Raw genomic sequence first — 27,403 nt, 5'->3', positions numbered from 1 at the left:
ACTTTCCTCCTCCCTCCATCCCTGATGATTCTGGCCTTCCCATACTGTTTCTCATTTTCTCATTCTTCTTGGGTTGAAGCAGATTAAGTTCCCCCAGGCACCCCTGCTTAGGGGTCTGTATTAACACCCCAGTGCCCCACCTGTTTCCCTTTCCCATGCTGCCAGCTTCTAACTGCAGCAGTGACTGTCCGCTCATCTGTTCAGTTCTGTGCACAAATAGAATGTTGTGGAGATGACCCCTCCCCATGCTGCCTGGTTCCCCTGCCCTTTCCCCCCTGGTTGAGGCCACTCATGGAAGCAAGATCAGTAAGCAACCTTCAGTTAAAACAAACAAAACAACAAAGGAAGGAAGGATGTTCTAACACCTGCTAAACATTGATGAACCTTGACATCATGTTAAGTGAAATAAGCCAGTTATAAAACGACGAATATTGTATAATTCCACTAACACAGGTATCTACAGGAGGCAAATTCATAGAGACAAAGCAGAATGGTGGTTGCAGGAGGGAGGGGAGAGTGAAGAGTTGTTTAATGGACACAGAATTTCAGTTTTGCAAGGTGAAAAGTTCTGGAGATGCATGGTAGTGATCGTTGCGCAACAATGTGAATGTACTTAATGCCACTGAAGTATACATTTAAAAATGTTAGGATGGTAAACTTTGTTATACCACAATTTAAAAAAAAAAAACTCTGGAGAGAAAAGGGCAGGGAAAACATAGAGGTCAAGAGCATAACCTTTAGACTGGGTAGACCTGGGTTTTGAGCACTGTTGTCCTGTCGTCACCTCTTCTCCTCCCCGCACTCACCAGCTGTGTGACCTTAGACAATCACTTAGCTTCTAGGCTTCATTTGTCTGTGAAACAGGAGTGAGAAGCTAGTACAGCCCTCAGAGGCTTGATGGGATGAGAACACGTGAACTGTGCTAGCTGGTGCTAATCCTGTTGCTAGGAGAAGGTCTCGTCCTCGGGGAAGCCGCAGGGCAGGTCAGGGCAGGGCAGCGGGTGAGAGCCTGGAGGGCTGGGAAGGGTGCTGTGGGTGCTGATTCGCCGACTCCAGCTCCTGTGCGCGGGGCGGCCAGCCTTGGGTTGGACCATCTAGTTTAGCCGCGCCCAGCGTTGGCGGAGGAGCTCCAGGGCTAGGCGTGGGCGGCTCTTTCAGGTGAGGGGAAGGGAGGAACGAGAGGAGTCCTGAAGTCCTGGCTCTGAGAACTGCTTGTCCTCTCAAATCCTCAACCCTGTTGCTCCAGACCTACCTGTTCCTGAGCTTACAGTGGTGGGACACCCCCCGATTGCACCGAGAGGACACCACTAATGGGATGCCTGTGTCGTCTGCCCTCCTTGGCACCTGGTGAACTAAGCTATTTTGGTTGCAAGGGCACTTCAAGATGTAGGCTCTATTCCTCAGGAACCAGGCTTAGCTCATCTGAGCAGCCTGGCTTAACAGGTCAGCCCAGTGTCAGGGAACCAGAAAGATGCTCCTGAGCCCTGAGGCGTTAGGGACCAGGTTATCCTGTCAGCAGCAGGGGTGCATTTCTGTCAGTGTGCCTCAGTTACTCTTGGCTCTGCCCTTTTCCTGTCTTCTTACCTCTGCCTTGGATTAAATCTCCCTTTCTGAATTTTCGGTGCCAGTTTAGATTGGTTTTACTCTCCGCTGTTATTCCAGTCCACTAATTTGTCCACTGGTGACAAAAGCTTTAAAGCTTTTGTAGGAAACAGCCTGTTGGTTGCTGTTCCTGGGCGGGTACCCAGGTCCGTGTGGCTTTGGCCTCCTCAGGCCCAGGGAACTACCAAAGATGGCTCAGTCACAGGGAGCCGCGTGCTTCCCTCCAGAGGGGCTGTGGATGTTGCTGGCACCAGAGTCAAGGTTTTCCACTGAGGGGTGCGTTAGAATGACCAGGAGAACTAGCGCAGATGTAGATGCTGCTTCTCATCCCTGTAGAAGAGGGCTTGGGGGACTGGTCCTTGGCTTGGTTCCACTTCTTGTTAGATCATGGTTATGCTACTTGATCCTTCTGCCTGACCTTCTGATCTGGTTTTTGACCATCATCAATCCCTGCCATGGTTTCTGCTGGTGGTTTCCATGTCTAACCTGCTCTTACACCCTAAAAACAATGCTGAGATACGGGCTTTAACATCTGTATTACAGTAGCCCAATAATAAACATTTTTTTTCCTTATTGGATTTTGTCCACCTCTTCTGCTAGAAGTGTTCGACATCTTTTCCTTTTTCTCCATTTACTTCCTGCTTCCTTGCCTAACATTCCTTAATCATCTGTAAGCCATCCTTAATAAAGGCCCCAGGGATTGCCTGCTGTGTTAACATCCCTGAAATCTGACCAGGCGGCGTGGAACCAGATGCCACTCAGCAGGCTGCTGGGGTTACAGAACACGCAGCCATGCAGAGAGCTCTTACTGAATGGGGCGGACGCTCAGGGTGTCACTCTGAACTGTGCTCAAGTCGCAGTGTGAACCATCTTCTCAATCAGAAGCTGCCTAAATGCTGGCCAAAGGATGATGATGTGTCCACAGCTGTAAATAACACCAGCAGCCCTGGAACTGTAACCTGTGTGTAACACGTTGTAGCTAAGTGCCCAGCAAATAATTAGTTAGGCTGTAGCTGTTTTCCACTTGAGCTCACCCTGTAAGTTGACTCTGGGCGTAGTGCTGGAATTTAAAATCTCACCTTATGTTTCTTGTGCTTTGCCAGGATTCAGTGGTCACACTTTCCTGATGAGCTATATTTATGCATCTCCAGTTTTTCCTGCAAAGTTACTGATCACCATAAGAAACTGCAGTTTTTGACATGGTTATTCATTGTGGTAAACAGTGGTTAGAATTTGAGTTGATGGCACTGAGACAGGAAGTTCGATGGTTCTCAGTCGTATGCTTTCTAGTTTAACAGTGTTACGGGGTGGGAAGTAGCGGTGATGCTACTCTGAGCTGGTTTGGGCTGTGAACTCTGAGTCTGAAGCTCTGCTTTGTGGAGATGTCCATTTTCAGCTCATCACATTCACCAGAACTGCCCTCTCCCACAGCGGAAATGTCTTCCGTCCCTGGTCTCAGTGGGCTGGGCAGTGTCATGTAACAGACACAGATGTTTGAGGATCATCTTGGTGTCAGACACAGCGCTGGGTGTAAAAGGTACAGACACTTATTACACTCTGTGTAATAAATTCTGTATGGGTGTGGTGAGTGCCACGATGACCAGAGTGATGGGATGTGGCCCCATGTGGTAGGAAGCTGTTGAGGTTCCTGGGCTGTCGTGGCAGCTGCTAAGACAGTGGTTAGAGAGGAAGTCTCCCCTCTCCCTCCTGTCAGTCCTTCAACAGGCCTTTGTGTCTCCTGCCTGTTGAGCATTGAGAAGGGCAGGTCCCCCCACCTAGAACCACACAGTGAGTAGTGATGAAGCTCAGAATCTCACCACCTGGGGGCCTTCAGCATCTCGAGCTGTTCCTTCTCTGAGCCACTCAACAAGCATGAAAGCCCCATTCTTTCACTTGGAAAACTGCTTTTTCTCCCTCCCACCTTGGGGGCTCAAATCTGCAATGTAGGAGAGCTGGGTGGATGTAGGGGAAACACCTGATTGGATGGGTGGGATGAGGCTGAAGTTTTGTGTGTGTAGCCTTTTAAGAAGGAGAAAACATCACATAGTGATGTCAGAGAATGATTTCTGTAAATCACCTGCCATTTGAAGAGGAAGATGAAAATGGGGGTGTACAAAAATACAAATGAACAAAATGTTTATATGCTATTACAAGGGTTTATTGTACCCATTTTAGAGCATAAAAATACAATATTATCCAAAATATGGAAGAGTATTTACATGAATCTTTTCAGAGCTGCCTCTAACACTGAGCTGTACCATTTTTGGAACTTGTTCCTGAGAACAAAATTTAGGACCAACTTGTATCCATAAAGTTAGGGTTATCTTGACTTTTGTCATTGTTTTAGTTCTGCCAGTTTCAATGTTTTGAATGCATTATCAATGCAAAGTTCTTCCAGAGCTTGGTGTTTATGATCTACCTTATAACATAGCACTTTCTGTGCTTGTAAGTGGTAACTACGGTTTGTCTGCTGCTGGTGCACTAATAGGACTTAAGGTGACTTCAGACATAACCAGAAATACAGGCGAGAACACTGTGCCAACAGCTTTTTCAGCTGGGATGATAAATGATGATCATAAGAGTGCACGATTGTCTTCTAGGCAAAAAATTGTAGTTGCGTAAATTGTTGCCGCCTTTAGAAAAGGCTATTGATTTTATGTACTGCAGCGAGATTGCTATCACATTGACCTCTTTACGACCTCTTATCAAGACAGTGACTTACAATAGTGAGTCTTCAAAATGGAAGTTTTACAAAGTTCTTTGCGAGAACTGTGCCCATTGGTGGCTCCTGGTTGGCCATCGTGAAGTATTGGCCTGGGCTGAGGGTGAGAGGTTGAGGGGAGGATGAACTGGAAGGTGTGAAGCAAACAGATGTCCTTTGAAGGGGACTAAGTGATGGTGGCACTGTCCTCCAGCTTGGGTAAGTCTGGCTCTCGGATGCATTTACATGTCAGTGTGCAGCATGTGGGCCGGGCAAAAGCAAGCCATCCCCAGGAAACAAACCAGCTGAAAGACAAGAAAAAGTCAGTTGTGTGAGTGATTACCCTGCTTGGTGAGGCTGTGCCTTGCGGGGAGGGCGATAAGGGGGGAATCTGTTTCCTTTGGCAGCTCAGAGCCTCTAGAAGAGGCTCTGAAGTGAAGTGAGCCTCTTTCTTGAAGCATCTCCCTGTGATGGACAGTGTTAGGGACTTTCAGGGCTCATTTTGGTATTGCATGGTTTTTGTTCTGCTAATGACTTTAGAATCCAGCTCCCTCAGCCCCTAGTGTGACTCCACTCCACTCCATTCTGAGGTTGATGACCTATTTTTAAGGGATCTTGATAAATAGAGCTAGAGGTAGATGCCTGGAAAGGAGAAGTACCTAGAAACTATCACATGAGGGACAGTTGTGGGGCCCAGGGTGTACAGGCCAGAGAAGAGGAGCTAGAACCCTGGAATAGTGAGGGCCTGCCATGTGGCGTTCGTGTGTTCCCTCTGAGTTCTTCTGAAGAGCGTGGTGATCAACACTGGGCGTGTTGCAGTAGGTTTCCAACTCACTTGAATTTATTCGAAGAACGGGAATGACAAAGCTTTATCAGTTCAGTACAAACCAGTTTAAAATGTGGTCTACTTCCATGTTTTGGTGGTGGTTACTTAGTGGTGGGAGGTGGAAAGGCAGTGTGAGAGCACCACCTGTTACTTCTTTTTCTTTTTTTTAAGGAGGAAACCATGTGTAGGTTGTGAGTTGGGATGCAGATGAGAGAAGGGTGAGAACGACGGGAGGGGTTAGAGAGAGGAAGGCGATCGAGGTGGGGGAGTGGGGAAGTCCGGGCAAGTGGGCGCAGTGTGGCCTCTGCCATGCGCTGGGCTGGTGTTCCGAGGACCCCCTTGCAGCCAGTCCTCCAAGAAAGGCAGCTGCAGTGAAGTGGGGCCAAATACCCTGAGAGGCTGGCTGGGACCTGGTTTGCCTTACAATGACATCGGTTCCCTGTAATGCCCTGGAAGCTGATGATTTTGGCTCTAGATAAAGTGTCCCATCAGTGAGAGATCCAGGATGTGCTGATGTCCTGGTGTGGCTGGCTGCCTCCCGACAACCCCGGCCATCACTCTGCTTGTCACTTGATAAGAGCCCTGGCACGGGGTGTGTTTCTCTAGGAACAGGGCCTGCTGCCTGAGGTCAGGTGGCTTCTGATGCCGCAGCACGTCTGCATCAGGCAGATCACTCGCACTCTATGTAAGGCATTTGTATAATCAAATGAAAGAAAAGTAAGACTCCTTCCATTTCACACATATGCATCTATGTCTAAAAATATATCACTCCTTTGCCCCAGTCCCCTAATTTTGGCCGTGTTGTGAGGGAGAGGCGGCTTTGAGGTGTGAAGCAAACAGATGTCCTTGGAAGGGGACCAAGTGACAGTGGCACCGTCCTCCCCAGTGGGTTGGCCTCTGCTTTTCCCCATCAAAAGTTACCAGCTCGTTATTCTTAACAGCAACATATTATATTTTTGTATACACTCGATGCTTTCCAAGTTGTGCTCCCGTAGAGTTGTCACTGCTCTTGCTGACTAGAGCCCTCAGAGGTAAGGAAGATAAAGGAGCTTGAGACGCTGAACTGTTAAGTGACTTGCTCAGGCTTACTCTGCGAGGCAGGCCTGGCAGGCAGGCTTTCAGGCCCTGAAGTCAAGGGTTCCAGCACATGGCATTGTGGGGGTGTCCCTTATTAGGAAAGACGGGCTGATGGGGGTGAGGGAGTACCATCTCCCTGCATACTTGTTCTGTGTGTGTGTTTTCCTGGAGACTCAGTAGCTTGTCTGCATCTAAAGGATTGAAGTTCCATGTCACTGGTTACACCTGTTTTTCTAGTTTCTGGTCTGTTGGTGTATTCTGGTGTCACAGCCTGCAGTGTGCGTTGATTTGCTCCATGTGATAAGTAGCCCAGAGGCTGAGTGTGGTGCAGTGGAGGAAGCGTGGACCTTTCCACTTGGAGTAATGGCTCCTGTGACACTGACACTAACTAGTGACACTTACACGGGGCTCTCTAACTTGGGCAAGTCATTGCATCGCTCTGGGCCTCAGTTTCCTCATTTGATGGACGAAGGGAGTAGGACCAGACCTCTTGGGTGTCTTCGGTGTCTAAGATTGTGTGAAAGTGTCCATCTCCGAGTCACAATCTGTATCTTTTAAAAATAACAAATATGCCTCTTGCATATTTTTTCCTGACTTTCTACGGAGAGTGAAATGGTTCATCCTGAAGGTGTGAATGTACGTTTCCAAAAGCCACTCCCTCAGAATGGAAGATACTTAGGAGCAAAGTAGTTGCTATTCCTGTTTCTCGCCACGCGGTCTCGTTCCAGGAAGTGGCTTGATCCAGCTAATCCTCCGGGATTTAGTCCTGAGGCCCCAGAACCAGGCATCCTCCCCTCAACATCCAGTTCGCCTGCAGGTCTGGTTAACTCGACTTCCAAACAGGACCCAGACCCTCACTTCTCACCACTGCACCCCTGACCTCTCCAGCCCACCGGGTCTCTGGCCTGGGTAGTGGCAGCAGTCGGCTAACTGGCTCCCTGCTTCTTCCCTTGTCTCCTTCCAGTCTGTTCTCCACGCACTAGCCCGGTCATTCTGTCACTCCTTTGCCTAAAACCACCCAGCTGCTTCTCTTTGCTTTTGGCACCTAAACCCTGCTGAGCCTATAAGGCCCTACGGAATCTGGGACCCATTAGCATCCCCGTCTTCCTCACTTGCTGGTTCCATCCCTGCTGGCCACCTCCTTGCTTGTTCACTGAACGCTGCAGGCTTCTTGCCACCTTAGTGCCTTTGCCCTGGTCTTGCTGGGTCCGTGTTCTCTCCCGGGGCTTTGCGCCTGTGGCTTCTTGGCAGGTCCTCGGACGCCTTCTCTGCCACCCACTCCGTGCATTCCCCTGTTTTATTTTTCTCTTTGTGCTTATCAATGCCTGGCGCTTCTGTTGGCTTGCCTCCCTTGACTAGATTCTGGTCCCTGAGAGCAGCAGCTGGCTTGTTCATTGCTGAATCCCCAGGGCCTAGAACGTGTGTAGCACGTAGAAGGTCCTCGAGAAATAGTTTTTAAACAAATAAAATGACCTTATGTTGAAGATGCACTTTATAGAGTAATGCTGCAGTCGGCAGACTCTGCTAACCTGCGTTACAGATCTTTTCAGTGTGAGAATGAGATGTACCCTCACGGAGTAGGAGTCTTGCTTCGGTACGGAGCCTGGCCAGAGCGGACTGTGCTAGGACCTCACCAAACGGGAACACATGGGAGGTGACACCAGTGCACTGTCTCTTCTGGGCCATCCTGTACGAGAAATGGCCTGGCCAGTCTCTTTGCATTCAGTCATTCACTCCCTTGCACTGGCACGTTGGGGACCGTCCTGGTGCAGTTTTGCTTTAATGAACACAGGCCCCCAGGGGTCCTCAGAATGAAGGTCTTTGCTGATGGAACAGACTTTGAGCAGCTGTTGGGGTCCGATACCCTTTAGGACCCATGTGTATTTTTTGGTAAACAGGCACAAGGAGGGGGATCTGTTGCAGCATTTCTGAATCTAGTTCTGGATTTGGCTGTCAGGTGAGGAGCCTCTTCTGCTCTTTCCTCTGTAATCTCTCTCGGATTTGTTTTTAAAGGTGAAATACGTGGGTTGTGCTCAACCCTCAGTAAACAGTGACCACTTGTGATGGTTGGTTGCCCATCCAGGGTCATCCACACCCCCATTTTGACTTCTTGGGAGAAGTTTGATCTTGACAAAACCCCTCCCCTGTGCAGCTGTGTGTCTTGGGTGAAACAACGCTAGAACCTGCTCGAATTCTAGACTTTGCTTCACGTGGGATAAAAGTGTCTTTCTGTTTAAGCCACTTTGAAGCCTCTCTTGTAGCCGGAGCATCACGACTGATATGCTGTCAGGTGATCATTGCTTTGTATGGCCCACCTTTTCCCAGCGGCAGAATCAGTCCACTCAGCATCTTCTGAATGTACCTTGAGCTCTTCTGCGTCCATGCCGTATCCACCTGGAATAGTCTTCCCTCTTATTTCTAAGTTCATTCTCTCTCAAAACCAAGGTACCTAAGTGAGTAATCTTCTTCCTAATTAAGTATGTTGGTTATACTTGCTTTGGTTGTGAGTGACAGAAACCCTACTATAGTGACTTGAACCATCATGGGGTTTATTTCCCACCACATAATAGGAAGTGGCAAGGTGGGTGGGACTGGGCTGGTGGGGCCGTCCTGCAGCTCCTGTTTTCTGGTTCTCTGTCCTTATCTGGGGACTTCACCTCCTGCCAGCATGGCTGTGTTTGAGGCAGAAGGAAGGTAGAAAAATAAAGAGCAAAAGCTGCCCTTTTCTGTTAAAAATAGGTATATAATACAGATAATTTCATTTTGAAGCCATTTCTAACTTACAGAAGGGTTACAAGAATAATGCAAGGAATTCCTGTGTACCCTGGGCTTCAAGTTTCAGCAAGTGACCCAGTAATGTCTCCTATAGTAAAGGATCCGATCCAGGATTACGCGTTACACCCACTTGTCATCGCTCTTGTCTCCTTCAGTCTGGAACGTTTCCTCGGTCTTGCCTTGGCTTCAAGACTTGGATGTTTTTGAAGGTCACAGGCCAGTGACTGTTAGAAAGCCCTCCGTTTGGGGCATGTATGTTGGGCCGAGTGCTGTGTTGACCACTGCAGCCTGTTGGGTTGGCACATGACGTCTGATTTGTCCCGTTGCTGGTGGCGGTAACTTTGATCATTTTCACAGGGTGTCTGTTGGGTTTCTCCTCCATGAAGTTCCTTTTTTTCTCCCCTTTGTAATAAATATTTTGTGGGAGCTACTTTGAGATGATAGAAATTTCTTATTTCTCACCTGACTTTTAGCTACTAATCTTATCTTCTCCACGTTTCTTGAACCTATTTTTAATGTGGTGGTTGCCACGTGGTGACTTGTTATTACCATCATTCCTTCTCTGCTTAACTGCTGGCTTCTGTTGTAAGGGAGCACTTTGTCTTTCCCCGTATGTATCCATGGATTCACTTACCTGTATGGGCTTGTGAGTTTGTGTTTTGTTCAGTGGGTTCTAGTACCTGATAGTCATTTATTTTCATGTTCAAATTGTCCCAGAGGAGGTCAGCGGGCACTCCTTTAAACTGACTGCTATGCCCTCTTGACACGTTCTTGTCACCTTTAACCACACAACACGATGTTTCAGACTCGTTCTGTCTCTGCCTCAGCCCAGAACCTACCATTTCTCTAAGGAGCCCTGGTTCTTTAGTGGAGAAGTAAGTGGTTGCTCAGGAGTGTTGCTGTCCCCAGGCCCTTTAAGCGGGACAGAGCTGGGAAGTGACTGTAGACAGCACACCCCTGTATGTATACACGTGTACCCTTGTGGTTTTTAACATAAAGAAATGGAAGTTCACACCAATACCTTCAGATTCAGGCCGGCCTCACTTTCCGTATCTGCCCTTCTCTGGGGGCCTTGCTTCCGCAGACTCAACCCTGCATGTGTGGCCCATCTCCCACCCCGGCTGAAGGACCCCCACTCACTTGTATCTGGGTCCTGACTCCAGATCTCCATGGGGGCCTCCCCACTCCTTCCTCTAGGCCTCCTGCTTGTTCAGGCCTCATGACTTAAAAAAAACTTTATTCTGAGATAACTGTAGATTCACACGCAGTTGTAACACATCACACCGAGATTCCACATACTCTTTCCTCAATCCCCGCAATGGCAGTACCTTACAAAAGTGTAGCACAGTGTCACAGCCAGGATTTGGTCACTGATGAGTCAAGGTATAGAACGTTTCCATCGCCCCAAGGATCCAGCCATACCCACCTCCACCTGCCCCCACCCATCTTTAACCTCTGACAACCGCTGATCCATTCTCCATTTATACTTCTCTCAGTGTTATGTGTGGAATCAGTTTGTAACCGTTCGGAACTGGCTTTTTCTCTCCACAATACTGTGGAGATTTATTTATGCTTAGTATATTGATAATTCATTGTTTTTATTGCTGAGTATTATTTCATGGTAAGAATGTACTGTAATTTAACCATTCACCCACTGAAGGACGTCTGGGTTGTTGTTCGTTAATGGCTGTTACAAAAAAACTGCTATAAACATTGGTGTGCAGATTTGTGTGTGTGTGTGTAGAAAGTTTTCATTCCTGAGATAAATGCCCAGAAGTGTAGTCGCTGGGTGGTATGGTTATGCATGTCTAGTTTTTTAAGAAACTGCCAGATATTATGAAGCGGATCCAGTTTCTCCATATTCTCATCAGTATTTCATGTTAGTTTTAAAAATAAACTTATTTTAGATTTACAGAAAAATTGTGATATTAGAGTTCCCTTTTACCTTATGTCCAGTTTCCCATCTACATCTTAGTCTGTTACATGTGTTACAATTAATGAACAGATAATTAACCAAAGAAAGTCTATATTTTATCCATATTTCCTTAGTTTTTAGCTGGTGTCCAGGATGGCACTGGTGTAGCTGAGTAGCAGGGATGGGGCAGCGCTCAGTTATCTCAGTTGGCAGGGGAAGGGGATTTGGTGAAGAGGCCCCTAATGGGGCAACTGTCCCCTTCCCCCAGGAGACACAAAGGGGATATAGGCATATTCAAGGAAGAGACAGCCCGTGTTCTAAAATGCCAGATGTTGAAGTGTCCTTCTTTTTCTGAGTCTTCTGGACTACAGGCCTCTAAAAGGACCTCAGTAGTCACCAGATTTTTGCTTTACTTCCTTAGCTGTGAGGATGGAGGCCCTTCGGGGTACTTTGGCAGTTGGAGGGGAGGAATGCAAGTGCAGAGGTCCTGCCTCCAATGCTGTTAGAGGGAGTAATGAAACCAAGAGGGTCATTCCCAGCTGGACTGGTGCCTTAGGGGTTAGCATTTTAATTAGCAATTTATCAGTGCAGCACTGAATAATTTAGAGTCAACAAAAAGCCAGCCAAGGCCCCATGTGGTCCCTCATACAAGTGCAACATAAATACTGTAGAACCTTGCTTTATGTGAAATTTTACAGCTTCCTCCAGTGGTTTATTTTATTTCTGAGTTACTGGTTTAACCTAGACTGTAAGCCCCCCAGGGCAGCAGTGGCCTTTATACATAGGTTTTTTTTACAAATGGTAAAGTGTTTTTGCCTCACAAATGGGGGCAGATGGCAAATGGGCTTGGCTTTATTAATTTTGGAGGCTTGAACTTTTAAGTTATATATTGCTTTAAAAAATTGAAAGGAGCCCTCGGCATAGGAGATAATCTCTTGACTATGGTTTGTTGCCTGTCGCAGCTGGGGAAGCAGGGAGAGAGGGCTTCAGGGAGGGCTTGGGTCTTAAAGGGCCGGGAGTATTTGGGCCAGAGGACCGCAAGGAGGAAAGGGGTTTCCATGATCTTCCCTGGGGTAATCCAGTGCTGATTCTTGTAGCTATTTGCCTTTAATGACTTGTTTCTCATCTATTGTAGATCGGGTCTCTAGAGTTTGGAATGGTTGACAGATAATCTCTAGATTGAAGGGGGAGGGTGAATGGTTTGGAGCAGAATATGAAACGGAGTGAGGATGAATGAAACAGATGCCAGGGGTCCTTTATACCCATCACTTCGGGTAACTTAAACCTTCTTATTTGAGAGGTCAGTACTAGAAAGTCTCATATCTTAAAAAGAAAAAATTCGTCCTTAGTACCTGGAGACTTGTGCTACCAACACATCGCAGGAGATGAAAGCACAATAATGGTGTTTGAACTTTCAAACTGTGATGCGTACAAGGAGGTGAAAGCAGAGGAAAGCTTGTGCAATGCACAGGAAGATTTTTCCTAAGGAAATACGGTAAATTCTTTGGTCTTTGTTCCAACATTCCCAGCTGAGGAGTGCTTGCCAGGGTAGCAGTCACTGAAGATACGCTTAGGGGATTTTGTTAACTCATGTAGATCTTCAATATCCTTTCCAGGGAGTTCTTCCTTTAAACCTTTCTTGGCATCTTTTATATTCACTTAAAAGATTGAAACCATTGATTTAGCATATGCATTAGAAAAATGGCAGTTCTTTCCAAATGAAATATACGTTGATATCCAAGATTGTGACCTTTATATAGTGAAATGTTATATACTTGTACTTGGTTTTTGCTGCAGTAGGTTATAGCTGGGGGAAGAAGCTCCAGTGTGCCCCTCTATCTCCCCAAAGCCACGCATTGAGTCCCTATCAGTGGTGATTTCATGAGACATTTAACTCAACCTAATCTCCTGATGAGGAATCTTATGAAATAAAAACTGAACAAATGAGTAGTTTTTCTTGGTAGGGGTGGGAAGTGGGAGTAAGGAGGAGAAATTTTACATCATATTTTATGTACAAAACAGCTCAAATTTTATTTATTTGCAATGAGCTTGTAACTCTTAAAAGTTCTTATTAGAGAAATAATTGTTTAAATATCAGGTTAAAAAAATTAACATTTTTCTGTGCCTGTCTTTTCTGTGGCTTAACTGAACTAAGCACGGCCACTTCAGAAAATAATGGGGGCTTCTGTTACCAGTGTTACCCATCAGTCAGGTGAACCCACCTGGAGGATCGCTCATAAGCTGGGTGGCCAGTAAGTCCTGAGGCCAGTGTGTATTCTGGGGAAGGCATGAGCGACAGTGCTGCCTGATACCTGGCAAAAGGTAGTGACGCCTCTGGTGACTGATAAGAGGACGACAGGAACAGGTTGTGGTAAGAGTTTAACCATCACGTTGGGAGAAAATGTTGGCTTGTTGAAGAACCATTCAAACCCCGGGGTGCGGGAGAGCCATCCACCAGCCTTGTAGCTTGAGGGAACCTTCCATCAAGTCGTCTCTTACTCGGAGTGAACAGACCCCCGGGAGAAGGGGAATCTGGCTGGCTCTGGTCTCCCAGTTATTTAAAATCTTAATCAGTGGCATTCTGGTAGACGTGAGTCTCCTGAGTTAGTCATCAGTTAGCTTTCCAGGCCTGCAAACCTACAGCCACGCCCTCTGCAGCCACCTGCTCTGGGTACCCCCCTGCAAGGCGGGGGTTGTGCCCAGCACACCAAAGGCACTCTGGAGCCCTGCCAGCTACCTGATGAGCTGCAGCCCCTGCTGATAGAAGGGAGGTGGGGGGCCTTCACAAAGCAATATGTACCTTGTGATACATCAGCGCTGAGTTGACGCCTGGTCTTAACATTTCCTAACCTAGCTTGGCTCCAACGTGAAGGGACATTTTGCACTTGTCCCACTTGACAGAAACGAAAGTTTTAAAAAATCACAATTTGGAAAGCTTGATTTTATGAAGCAGATCTAATTTCATGCGGGACATAGAGTCACAGATTTTGTGTGTAATGGACAGAGACACCTTATCAAGGGGACCTTGCCCTCAGATGAAAGTCCTGTAAAATGGGGCGGGGTGTGCTCAATGGTCAGTTAAGCTACCTGTCTTCCTCAGTGGACTCACCATTCGCAGGTGGGATGTGCTGACAGCCAAGACAGAAGTGTCACTGGCCAGGCCAGGGTATTTTTGCTTGAAGAGGTTACCACCCACAATGAGGTGCAGACTTTGGGAGGCCCATGTGAGGCCTGAAATAGAAGGTGAAAATGAGACCTGAGTCACTACTTGTGAAGATCACTAGAGTACAAATAATGATGCAGAAGTTACCCTGGTTAGGAGTGTGAGTCCCCTGACGGCCACTTCTGTGGTCTGAGTCCTGCACCAGGATCTGTTGGCTTCCTTGTCTAAAACCTAAAACCGTCACTAAAAACCATCTTGTGGTTTCAGGCAGCAGAGAGACATTTCGTTTCCTTGCATTTTTCTTTACCTGGCATGTTGCACCTGCAATAGTGTGAACTATTTTGCGATGCTGTTAGTGTTAAAAATAGTAGGGTTCTGTTCTTTGCCTACATGGTTAACATGTGAAGTTTACAGGCCGCAGACATGGAAGGGATGTTAGAGGCCATCTAATCTGTGTTTTGGGTTCTCAGAGCAAATTCAAGTTTGTATCACGTTCATGCCTCCTCTCTCCTCCTGTTACTGACATGAGCAAAGTCGTCACCCAGCGCTGAGGCCGGCACGGGAGGGCTAGCTCCCTGGTTACTTGTTCATCCTGCCGCAGCTGGAGTAACCCTGGTTTGTGAGAGGTGCCTCGTCTCTGCTGAATGAAGTGTTTTTTAGGAGATGCTGACTGCACCTGTGACTGTTTTTTGTTAAGAAGGGTGCTCATGGTCCTGTTGGAAATGTAGTGCAGAGTATCCCACAGTATCAGGCACCTGGGCTGCTGGTGGTGCCTAAAGATAATGGAATAAGATAGGAGGGGAAGATTATGTGCCCCAGGAGAGTCACACTCTGTTTCTGCCTAGAACTGCTGCCAGCAGTTCCCCTTCTCCCTTAATGTGACAGGCTGGGAAAGTAAAATGCTTGCAGGTGAAGCATGCAGGGCTGGGCTGACGTCGCCGGGGAGGGAAACACCGGAACGCGCATGGGGCCCCTGTTGGCCAGTCTCCTGGGAGAGTGGAGTTTGTACAGGGGGAAGACCTCTCTCTGAGTGAGCGGGGGCCAAGCTCGATACTCACTCCGAGTTCTCCATCAGGCTAGACTGATTCCTCTGTGTGACTTCTCTTTTGGAGAGGAACCTGGTGGGATGGGGAGAAAAGGAGTACATATAAGTGGGCTTGGTTGGACTTCTCATTCGCTGGAAGTCTGACTACATGAGATCTTGGGTCATTTTGTGTGTTGGAAAGCTGACAACTTTGGAAGCAATCCATTTCAGAGGATCTGCTGATTGCACTGCGTTCCATGAAGTCGCTTTTGTTATTAGCTACGGCTGCATGAACACCGAACAAAAAGTCATTGATCCTTAAAACGTGGTTGCCTCAACCAGCTTGTGAAAGGGGGAGTCTCTGCCGAGGGCACTTTGCTTTGTCTGTGGGTGTTATTGTTAGTACGCCAGAATGTGAGAGGGAGAAGCCGGCTGGGCAAGGCCGGAATGGCTGGAGCGAGGTCGCCTGTGAGACGCTGCACAACCGGAAGACGCATTTTCCAGTTGCCTGGGTGGTGCCCTGCTGACCTCTGGGTTGCAGACGATGCTGCCTCAGGAAGGTGGGCACAGTGCGGGACCTGGGAGTCCGTGGACCCTCTGTAGTCTGATCAGATGACCTCCAGCATCAGCCCATGAAGGGGATGTGCGTAAGGGGTTCATGTGATGTGGTTGATGGCTCCTAGGATATGCCGCAGATTCCCTGATGATCTGGTGTTCGCCTTATCTCCTGGGTTCCACGAGGCTGTGGCTGAGCATTGTTGGCGGCTGAATACAAAACTTGCTCTTTGAAGACAAGGCATCTTATATGGAAAGGCTGATCTCACTAGGAGATCAGTGTGGGCTTTCCAGATTGTTTAACAACATAGTGGACATCCTTCTGTGATCCTTAACTTGTGGTGTCAAAAACTGGGTGCAGGGATCCCTGTCTGAGGCGGTGATGACATTCAGCAACATGCTAGGGCTTGGCAGGAACTCGCTTGGGGTGGGGCAGTGAGGGGATGTTCGGAAGGTGGTTTTCCTCATGTTGTTGCTGTCGAAGTATGTTAAGTGCAGAAATTTTAGAACCTGATTCAAAGAGTTTGGGCCAGGCAGAACAGTTTCAGAAAGGGCCCTTTCCTGCAAGAAGGAAACAGAAATTTGAGAACATGTGAAGCCTCCTGGTGAGGGGCGAGCCTCTGCCTTCCCGGGAAGCACTGCGACTGTGCAGTGTAGCAGGTGGCCGTGGGCCTGGAAGGCAGGCTATGTGCATGTGGTCATTTCCATAAACTAAAAAAAAAAAAAAAGATGCCAAACCAGTTTAGCACAGATTTGGTGGCCCTGCCCTTGGCAAGTTTCCTCAGCCTCTCAGCTTCCTGAAGTAGGCATCTTTTAATTAACAACAACAACAACAACAACAAAAAACCTCATGCTGTTTTTCCATTAGAAACTTTCACCTCCACCTTTGGTTTAGCAGTGGGGAGGGGGATCCTGCCCAAATTGCTGTGTCTGACGGTGTTCAGGACCCTGGAACTCTGGTTGCCTTGCCCCAGGGCAGGGACTCTGTCTAGAACTTGATTGTCTCTCCAAGGATGCGTCCAGGGGTCAGTGGTGTCTCTGCTTCCCGGGCTGAGGGAAACCGAGGCGTCAGGGTTACAGCAGGCGGGGTCAGGGCTGCGTGTCTGTTCTGCAGACTGATTTTGGGGGAAGGTGGGATATATGAGTGACTTGTGCTCTTGGAAACCAGTCCTTGTTAACATCCCCATCCTCTAAATCCCATCCATGTCTGTGATCTAGTCACACAGCTGAGCGTAAGTGTGCGCTTTTTGAGGGGTGTGAGAGGAAAGGGGGTTCTTCCCCATCTAGTGAGAGGGGGAGGGGGCAAGCATGACTTCTAGGGCTTCATCCCACCCCCTTCGCCACTAGTGAGTCCTGTGCTCTGCGAGGAACACTGACAAACTGAAGCATATCTTGGGGAGAAAGGCTGGATCGAGTAGGGAGGCGGGAAGCCAAACCGTGTGAGAAATGGCTGAGACACCTCAGGGCGTTTGCTGGAGAAGAGAATGAGTTCAGAATGGGTTGGTGTTGGAGCTGGGGATGGGCACTGGATGCAAACGCTGTCTTCCAGGTAGTTCTGAGCTTAGCCTGTAACCGAGAGTGGAGCAGGGAGCAGGGAGCAGGGAGCAGGGAGCAGGGAGCAGGGAGGGTTTGTGTTACTGAGGACTTACTGTGTGCCAGCCCTTAAGGTTTGTTGTCTCCCCTCCCCAAGGTCACAGCTGTGACTAGAGGGTGAAAGTCTTAGCAAGAGGAATTCCAGCCCTGAGACACAGCTTTTGGAAGACTGGAATGGTCCACTGAGCTGCCCTCTTGTGCTCCCGCCACAGGAGGTATTTAAAAAACAGGGGCTGGCCAACCTTTCATGAGCAGTGTCCCTGCTCTGTGGCTTGTCCACAGGATGTAGTCAGTTAAGGACCATTCTTTCCTGAGATGGTCTTTGCTTTTGGGGGGATTAAAATGTCTATTCTTTTGGAGGATGTTGCTGATGGTCTCTGAAATTAAGTAAATACTAGCTGGTCCCTGGATTCTGTTTTATAGAGCAGGGCTGCCTCCCAGGACCTACCTGTAAGACCCCTTTCAACACTGAAGTCCTATGGCTGTGGCCTCTGCAAAGGTAACTCTTAGAGAGCCTGGTATATATATATATAGCCTTGCCCTCTGTAGATGGCTGCTAAATATTAAAAAAACACTCATACAAAGTACAGTTGCCAGGAGAGCAATTACCCTGGATTGATCCCAAGTTACGGGCGTAGGTGCACACCTGGCAAACCCCATTGTTGCTTCTGCTTCTGTCTTTACATTGGATGTTCTTGCCTGACATTTCATCCTTAACTGGGAAGTGTTGACGCTGACATGTTGTGCTTAGCACCTGGTCCCATGAATGTAAGAGGAGCCGTTCTCACTCCTGTCCGTGCCGCCTGTGGCTGCATAAACCCTGTTCACTTTGTGGCTCTCCAGGACCCAACTTTGTTACATTCGTTCATGAGCATGTGCTTGTCCTGATTCTGTAAGGGTGGATGAAGGTTGAACAGAACAGTTCCTGCCGTCTGAACAGTTCCTGCTCAGTCTTGAATAGGGCAGCACACGTCATACCCAATGGGGTGCGCAGCAGGGGGAGAGTCGGTGCCACAGGGGATGCGGGAGCTGACAGCCACTGGGACCTGGGGTGTGCCAAACAATGGGACCTGGAGGACCCTGAGAAGCAGGCAGGTGGCAGAAGGGAGACTGTAGGTGTGGAGCATCTCACAGGAGATGGAGGACAGTGAAGGCACTTCCTTGGAGTAGAAGATGGCTGTTAGGCCATTTGGGAGGTAAGTCTGTGCAGGGAGGTGGAGGAGTCATGAACTGACGTGATGTGGGCAGGGGAGGAAGCGGCCATGTGAGAAGCCGGCGGTTTGATGGTGTGCTGGGCTGGGGAGCGCCCGGGGGCTGGGGGCCTGGGCTCTGCTGCTGCCGGATGACTTGGGATGTCACCTCACCTCTCTCAGCCTGAGGTTTCCTGGGTTGTAAGTTTGGGCCCAGCCTTGGGAAATGGTTGTGGGGGGTCAAGGAAGATAATAAATATATGGAAGCATCTTGAAGATGCCAGGGGGGTGGAATGTATGAAAAGTTTTCTGTAGGGATTGAAATCACCATGACCTATCTGGGTCAGAAAGTGGAGGAAAGCATTTTTTGTAAACATAGGGAGTGGAAGGACCATGTGTTGCACCAAACCTTGTGCCTGATTTCTTAGGTCTTTCCAAAGTTCAGGGGAGATGTGCCCATGGTTAGCTGTGGGTTTGTTTAACTTGACTCTGAGGCAGACTGTGTCATAACTGGGATCTGTTTATTTTCAGAAGTGACTGACAGCTGTAGTCAAACCCGTCTTACTTCCTCAGAGTCTATCCGCGTAATGAGTTTAAACCTCTCTTTGTCTCTCGTGGTTGTTAGTCTTCACGCATGAGAGGAGCTGTAGAATTTGTAGTGCCTCATGCAGCCAGCTCTCTTCTGGAACTGACTGACAGTGAAGATAAAGAGGCAGACCCCACGGTGCAGTGGGAGCACAGGTGCAGGTTTACGTTTAATCCGAACTTCATGGTGATTCATGCCTTTTCTTTTTCTGATTCATAAACATCTTCATTCTTAACCTAGTCATCAGATAATCAACAAGTTTCGACATATGCCAGGAGGTTGACAACCATAGCTCCTTCCTCAGGGGGAAGGGCTTCTTGGGGAGACTGACCAGGCAGGCTTTAGACTGGGAGCTGGGCAACAGACATTCCCATTTGAGTGCTCTCAGTGGTGGGCTCTGATCTTGAATAAATCATGTCATCTCCCTGGGCCTGGGGATGTTCCCTTGAAAATGAGGACTTTGGACCAAATGATCTTGAGGGGTCTTTCCAGGTCCTTTTATACTCCAAGAGTCTATGATTGTCCTCTTATAAAGGCATCACATGATTAAATTGCACGAATATAGATAGTAAGAACTAGGAATTCACATGAGGGAGAGATGTAATTGTGGATTCTGATGGTCAGAAAGGGCTTTGCCAATAAGATAGAAAGGGAAGTGGAAAGTTTAAATGTCTAAGAAGAGGGAGGCGAGGCTCACCTGCCCAGCGGAGGTGTTGATGTAGGAAAGGGCAGATTTGGTTGAGGATCTCGAGGTTCTTGGTGACATCCACGTGCGAGCTAATTGGAGACCTGGGGGTCTTTCTCTCCCCCTTCCTTTTTTGTGCCATAAATATTTGTGATATGCCACACGTGGTTTCTGTTTTAGACACGTGCCCCGAAGAAAACCTTGTTATATCAAACTAATATAACCACTTATTGATGACTGAATTTATCACTTCCAGGTCCCTTCCCTCTGGGTCCCTGTTATCAACTAGTGTTCTCAGGGAGGTGGCTTTGTGTGCCCCCTTCCATGTTAGATGTGCTCCTGCTCTCCTCGGCTTCCACCTGGGAAGATGCCAGGGTTTAGTTGTGGGAACTTCTTTTGTTACACACAGTAAAAATCTCCAAAGTTTTCCTCTACAGTTCTAGTGAATTCTGCGTGAGAGTTAAAAAACAAAAAACCCAAAAACCAAGTCCCATATTTGTTCAGTCAGTTCTTTAACTCCACCATCATTTAAGTACTTATTCTCTGTCATGCACTGGGTCTTCACTTGTAAACAAAACAGACCTGGTTTCTGCCCTCAGAGCTTTTCGTCAGTGCATAGATAAATGTAGGATGATCAGTGTGATGGATGGTCTGAGTGAAACAGAGCAGGATGGCACAAGAGTAGTAGGGGCACCTATTTTAGATTTGAGATTGGGTGACTTCTTTTAGAAAGTGGAAGATGAGAAGAAGCCAGTGAGGGAAAGGGTTTGGTTGGAGTTGGGGAGACAAGTCTGTTTCAAGCAGAGGGAAAAGCCAGTGCAAAGGCCCTAAGGCAGGAAAGAGCTTATAATGTTGAAAGAACAGTAAGAAAGGTCAGAGGGGCTGTTGTAAGTAACAGGGGAGGGGGCTTGATATGAAGATAAAGAAATAGGCCTAATAAGGTCATTTAAGGCCTTTTGGTGAAATAAGAAATTTAGATTTTATCCTATATTCAAAGGAAATCAATTGTTGGATTTTAAAGGAGGGAGCAACACAGGTAAATATAGGTTTAATGAATCATTCTGGCTACATTGTGGAGAATGGTTTGGATGGGGCAGGAGTTGAGGTGGCAAGTTGTTTTAGGGGCTTGTTGTGGCTTAGGTGGAAGACAGCACTGGCTTGAACCTGGGGAGAAGTGATGGAACTTGGCAGTGGCTGGGATGGGAGGAAGTGTCAAGGTTGGCTCCTAACTTTTGGCTCTGTCATCAAAGTGGAAATGCTGTTTACTGAGATAAAGTGTAGAAACTTCTTAGAATGTATTGGGACACTTTATACCTAAGTAAGTAAAGCTAAAGGCGTAACTTTTTCTTTGAAATGTGAGTCTTAGCAGATTTTACTGTACTTGTTCTGTAGATGAAAAGGATGTATTTGGCAGCTTTTTAAAAAAATTTAAACATACTCTTGCTGTATGATTCAGCAGCCACGTTCCTTGGTATTTACCTAAATGAGTTGAAAACTTACATCTGCACGAAAGCCTGAACATGAATGTGTGTAGCAGCTTTATTCATAATTGCCAAAACTTGGGAGCAACCAAGATATCCTTAAAGTAAATAGGTAAATTGTGGTACATCCAGACGATGGGATATTAACACTAAAAAGAAATGAACTATCAAGTCTTGAAAAGACACGGAGGAACCTTGAATACATACAGCTAAGTGAAAGAAGCCGATCTGAAAAGGCTATATGACATTCTGGAAATGCAAAGCTATGGAGACAGTAGAAAGATCGGTGGTTGCCAGAGGTCAGTAAGAAGGGAGGGATGGAAACTACTCTGATGCCATCAGCGTGGATACATGTCATGAGACATTTGTCAAAACCCATGGAATACGAAACACCAAGAGTGAAACCTAAGTTGTGGTCTTGGAGTGACGTTAACAATTGATAAGCCCACACTGACACATGACAGTTACCACTCTTGAGTGCGGTGCTGATCGTGGGGGAGGCAGAGGGCACCTGGGAACTCTGTACCTTCTGCTCAATTTTGCTGTGAGCCTAGAGCTGCTCTAAAAATAAAGTCTGCTGAAAAGGTGGGTAGGCCTAGGAGGCTGTGTTGGTTGCATGCTGATACTGGATGTCCCCTAGAAGTTGATTTTAAATACTAAATATATCTTCTTTTAATCTGTGTTTCTTCTGAAAGCCCACTGGGCTGGTTCTGAATAGCTGAGTTTTGGTTAATTGAGATTTTACTTTAAATTGGAATAGTCCGAAGGCTCTATTGAGGCTGTGGTCCCAGAAAAGGCCTGGGACCTCCCTGGACCCTCCCTCTGTGTGCAGGACCGCAGCGGGAGCTGCCTCACTCATGGTCCTCAAAGCGGACGACGCCAAGAGCTCTCCTAGTTTCCCCTCTGGACACAGTAGTATTAAAGGACTTGAAGGTAACTTTAACAAACACATTAAGCTTCCACAGAAGTCATCTCTGACACTGCCGTCTTCCCTAGTTCATAAAGCATTTTTGGATCTAGCTTGTCGTGGTTTGAGATTCTCAGAAATTCTACGTCTTGTAAACTAGTCAGAGAAGAAAGAACTTTTCTGATTGGTAAAAACACAGTTGCCAAGTCAATGTAAACACATGTAGCTTTTCCCTCATTGCTTCAACAGAGGCAATAGAATGGAACAACTCCTGTGCTTATTGGAAGAGCCAGGCAAAGCGACTTAACGACTCTTCTCTGACTAATCTGGGAGCAGTCAGGACTCTCATTAGCATGTAGATAAACTGCTGGAAGGTAGTTAGAAGCAGCGGTGATTGTGTAAGAGTTAGGAAGATTTTAACTCAGATACTGAGAGTGAGAAGAAAAAACGTTTACTCAAGGTTACCAGGATCTGTAGCTGGTTGAACATAAGCACTTTTAGTTCTTTTAAATCTTGCCCTAATATGGGTCATGTTTTAAAAAATGGTGGTCAGATTACTGGTTCAAGTTATATTAAGCTCTCCTAGTGAAGGACTATGTTTTAAAGGATAATATAATAGAAAAGACACTTCTTAGCTCACTGTATTTACATGAAATGAGGTCTAGTTGTTTGTGCCACGTGACTGCAGCTGTGGTACGTGGCGGGTCTCCTCACACCAGAGACTTTATACCCAACGATCCATATAAAGTTGGAAAAGTGGTGGGGTTCTTTTTATTTTTATTTTTCACAGTAGTCTGTGGGTTAAAACCACTAGAAGAAGAGCTGCATTTGGGATTAAGGTCTGTTTGCTCTACAGCAGACCTTTTCAGTCTGTTCTGATGTCTCTAATAAGTGCTGCAAGCAATGTACTTGGAAGACAGACTGAGTGCCAGTGTCAGGCAGGGTCGTGGTAGAACCACCTTGGACAGGTGGGCATCACCTTCATTTTAAAAGGCTTTCGGAGAAGGGGCTTCAGCTTGTACCATTTATTCCCGGGCCTCAGACAGCCCTTGCTGTGACTAATTCCAGTCACTGCTGCCGCAGTGTGGCCCGTCCCAGTTTGAAGTGCTTATTAAACAAGCTAATGAATTATTAATCTGTACTTTTGCTTGTTCAGCATATTGTCTTGAATGCCCTCATGGTACTTCCAGAGAGTAGGTAGCAAATGTGAACTCAATCTGATGTTTGTGGACTAGGAACCGGGTACTGAGATGCTGGGGGACTCTGCCCAAGGTCTTTGAGCTCCACCTCGACGTCATCACTTGACCTCTGCCTGCCCCTGCCCATCAAGGAAGGCATGGTGAAGCATTCACTGCTTGAATTATGAAAAAGAAGTGAGCCAAACTTAACTACCCAGAGAGGACTCACGACCATTGTCATGTGGTCGTGGATTGTCACATGTTTCTTGACTTTTTTGGTAAGCTTTAAAAAATTTCACACAATTAATATAATTTTGTAAAAATTCAAATATTACAGGGATCTCTGGAATAAGACTTGAAAGCCTCCATCCCCGTAGCCCTCCTTTCTCAGAGACAACTGCTGTTATTCTCCAGACACATGTCTACATGCATACGTGTGTACTCATGTGGAGACTTGTGTTTTTACAGAAATAGGGCAGGCTTTGTGAGGTGACCACACACCTGTGGAGCCCTGGCCAGGAAGAAAGGGTCCCTGGCGTTCACAGAGCCTGGGGCGGGTAACTGCTCTTGTCAGGGCTCAGACAGCGTCCTTGGCCTCACTGGCACCTTGCTGTCCCAGCTCCCTGTGCGTCCTGACTGCGGTGGTGGAGGTGTGCTCCGAGGCCCCAGGGGTGGAGGGTGGCAAGGACATAGGCTCTCCTCAAATCTCCACTCACAGGCTGACCTGGGTTCACCCCCCCAACTTTGGAGGGAAGTAATTAGGTTTTTTTAGTGGAGGTACTGGGGATTGAACCCAGGACCTTGTGCATGCTAGACATGCACTCTGCCACTGAGCTATACCCTCCCCCTCTGACCTGGTTTTATTTTTATAAGGATAACAATATTTCTCCCAGGTGTTTGCTGCTGTGCTTATCAATTGCCATCCACTTGGAGTTTCTTCTAAGTCCTGCGTTACTATTAGGATAACATCTCTCTTTGCTCACAGGATCCCTCCTAGCTGGAGGGTCACTATTTTGAAGTGAGCACTTGGAGCGCTGTATTCTTGTGCCCTACACAAGACACCCTTACTTTTAATCTTCCAAACATTGCACATGACCATACTCCTACTGAAATTACCGTGTATAAAATACCATGTGCCGTGTTGCCCTTTTGGGTAATCTGGAATGTCACTCAGGTGATTAATTTGTGCCACAGGACATTGGTGTTCTTGTGGAAGACCTAATCAGGAGCTCAGTTACTTATAGCCCTGACAATGAGACACCCAGCTTCAAATCTGCATTAATGTGCTACTGGTAGTAACTTCAGTTTGATTTCTGGCATTTTTCTTAAAGAAAATTCACTCTGGTAGCTGCTTATCCCAGGGTGGAATCGAGAATTCACCAGTGTATGAACAAGGGCCATGAGGTACTTTTCGATGTGATGTCACTTTCTTTTTTTTTTTTTAGTTTTGCAGAATATGTGTTTCTGATCAACACCAACTAATATACATAGTTTTATCTCCTGCTCCATGTAGGTTTTAAGAACCCCAATATCAGAACTTAGGAAATGATTTTTTTAGCTTTCCTGAGTCTTCAGATCAAGGTGTAAATCACAGTAAAACATCTTACGCAGGTTTCTTTGGTCATTTGGGCCTGAGGGTGGTTTTGCACGCAGATCATCTGCCCTCAATGCTGTAGTTCTTACCTGGGGAAGCTTGTGATGCCAAGACCCATGGGCAGTCAGCCTTGTAGTGGTCAGGATGACGGAGACTGCTTTTAAGCTGCTTTCTGGTTTCAGTGCTTAAGGTTTTTTGTCAGATCTGAAATAAAAATCCCCAAAAAGTTGTCCTTTAGAATCATGCTGAAAGCAGTGGCACCTCATTTGCTAGAACACACCTGTCATCTTTCACCTGTCTCAGTATGGCAGGGATGCCTTTAGTGCCTAATACAAACTCATCATCCCTGAATGTTCTGTACAGGTTCCAGGGAGGGAGTGCCCTCTCTGTGGGTCAAGCCCTGAAACACCCAGGGAAGCCTCTGAAATTCTGTGAAGCAGCTTATGCTGTATGATTAGACAGGTGGCTTTGATTAACTGCCTGCCACCTCAGCAGGAAATAAAGGGGCTCAACCAGAATGCAGGATTGGCAGGCTGTGTGTTCCACCGAGGCCTGGAAAATTGAACCGCTGTGTAATGTGTTGGTTTTCGGCTGAGGAATTGCGGTGCGGAGGGGACTTCCTCTTTATGATGACTCAGCCCTCCTGTTTCTGTCATTCTTCACTCCAGCTACTGCTCTCAGCGTGCCCCCAGCTGTCTGACAGCAGAGGCCAGGGAGGCTCTCAACCGGGTGGATGTTCCCCTGGGACACGGGCTCTCTGGGTGCCTGGTTTTGTGCATCCCTGGAGCTGCAAGATACGCCAAGGAAGCTGGAACCCAGAAGTTGGTGGGGTTTAGAGCGGACCCTTCCCCAAAGAAACTGGACAGACCCCGAATGCTGAGTGACCCGGTCTCTGTTATATCCCTGGAAACGAAAAAGTACATGCTCCAATGGCCCCAGAGTTCTCTGATGCAATCAGACCCTAGCTCTGCCCAGGCTTTTTAGCAAAGCAGAGTCTAAGAAGAAGGGAAACTGGCTTTTCCGCCCACTCCCCCCTACCCCGAGCGCCGCTCCGGCTGCACTGCGCTCACTCAGAGCTCCAGCTAAGCTAGCGCCACCGTCATCTCCCTCCAGCTGCCATCATGATCATCTACCGGGACCTCATCAGCCATGATGAGATGTTCTCCAACATCTACAAGATCCTGGAGGTGGAGGGGAAGACGGTCAGTAGGACAGAGGGAAACACTGATGACTCGCTCATTGGTGGAAATGCCTCCGCTGAAGGCGCAAGGGTGAAGGCACCGAAAGCACAGTAATCGCTGGTGTCGATATTGTCATGAACCATCACTTGCAGGAAACCAGCTTCACGAAAGAAGCCTGCAAGAAGTACATCAGAGATTTCTTGAAACAAATCAAAGGGAAACTTGAAGAACAGAGACCAGAAAGAGTAAAACCTTTTATGACAGGGGCTGCAGAACAATCAGGCACATCCTTGCTAATTTCAAAAACTATCAGTTCTTTATTGGTGAAAACATGAATCCAGATGGCATGGCGGCTTTGCTGGACGACCGTGAGGACGGTGTGACCCCATATATGATTTTCTTTAAGGATGGTTTACAAATGGGAAAATGCTAACAAATTTGGCTGTTACTTTGGATCTATCACCTGTCGTCATAACTGGCTAGCCACTGCTTTCATCCACACAACACCAGGACTTAAAAGACAAATGGAACTGATGCCATCTTGAGCTTCATTTATTTTGATGGTGATTTACTTGGAGTGGAGGTCTTGTTTTTGAGAAAAAAAACATGTGTAGGTTGTCTAAAAATAAAATGCATTTAAATTCCTCTGAGAGAAAGCCTCTTAGTTTAATACATATCTAACTCCATCCTGTGTAGTGTTCCTGGAGAAGCTAGACCCAGGGTGTTAGACCACTGCTAGAAAGCATAAGACTGTCTTCAGATAACTTCTGCAGTGAAAACTGCTCTGGGGCTTGGAAATACAAACAAGAATCAAAAGTGATTGAGTTGAGGTAAAGGGGAAGACCGTGTTCATAGCAGTGCCAGCACTTGAAGTGGATTCCTTACACATTTCATCACCTACAAACGGAAGTAGTTAACTCTGGAAGAGATTACTGAAAGAATAGGAAGAGACTAATGCAGTTGGGGAAAAAAAAAAGGAGGGAAACTGGCATATATTGACCTGTTACTAGCACCAAGCGTTTTTCCTGCGTGGTCTTACTTAATTTGTGTGACATGTTTTGAAGTTTATCTTAATTTTACAAGTGATGGAGCCAGTATTCATTAATTTGTGACACTTAAAATTTCATTTTATTGGACTACATGTATATGCTTAATTGTGGCAGTGAAAAATCATGAACTAAATCAGCAAATGCAATACTATAGTTCAGAAAAGGAAAGCAGTAATGAATGAATACTTTTAAGTCACATCAGTCTTTTTTTTTTTTTTTTGCAGCAAAGAAAAGCAACACATTTAAAAACACTTGCAAAAGAGCGGGCCATGAGGTTCAGAGTCTGACTGGCACATGGAATGATGGCATTGAGGTCACTCA

The 27,403-nt window shown here is 47.0% G+C and overlaps 1 pseudogene; it reads left to right on the top strand.

Annotated features, from left to right (window-relative positions):
* Positions 1 to 2,020: 2,020 nt before the first annotated feature.
* On the top strand, positions 2,021 to 26,997 carry LOC102511199 (annotated as a pseudogene).
* Positions 26,998 to 27,403: the final 406 nt, after the last annotated feature.

The sequence above is a fragment of the Camelus ferus genome, chromosome 30 (assembly GCF_009834535.1).
Source record: "Camelus ferus isolate YT-003-E chromosome 30, BCGSAC_Cfer_1.0, whole genome shotgun sequence".
Taxonomy (NCBI): Eukaryota; Metazoa; Chordata; class Mammalia; order Artiodactyla; family Camelidae; genus Camelus; species Camelus ferus.
Note: the sequence above shows the minus strand (reverse complement) of the source record. Positions and strands in the feature narration are given on the sequence as shown.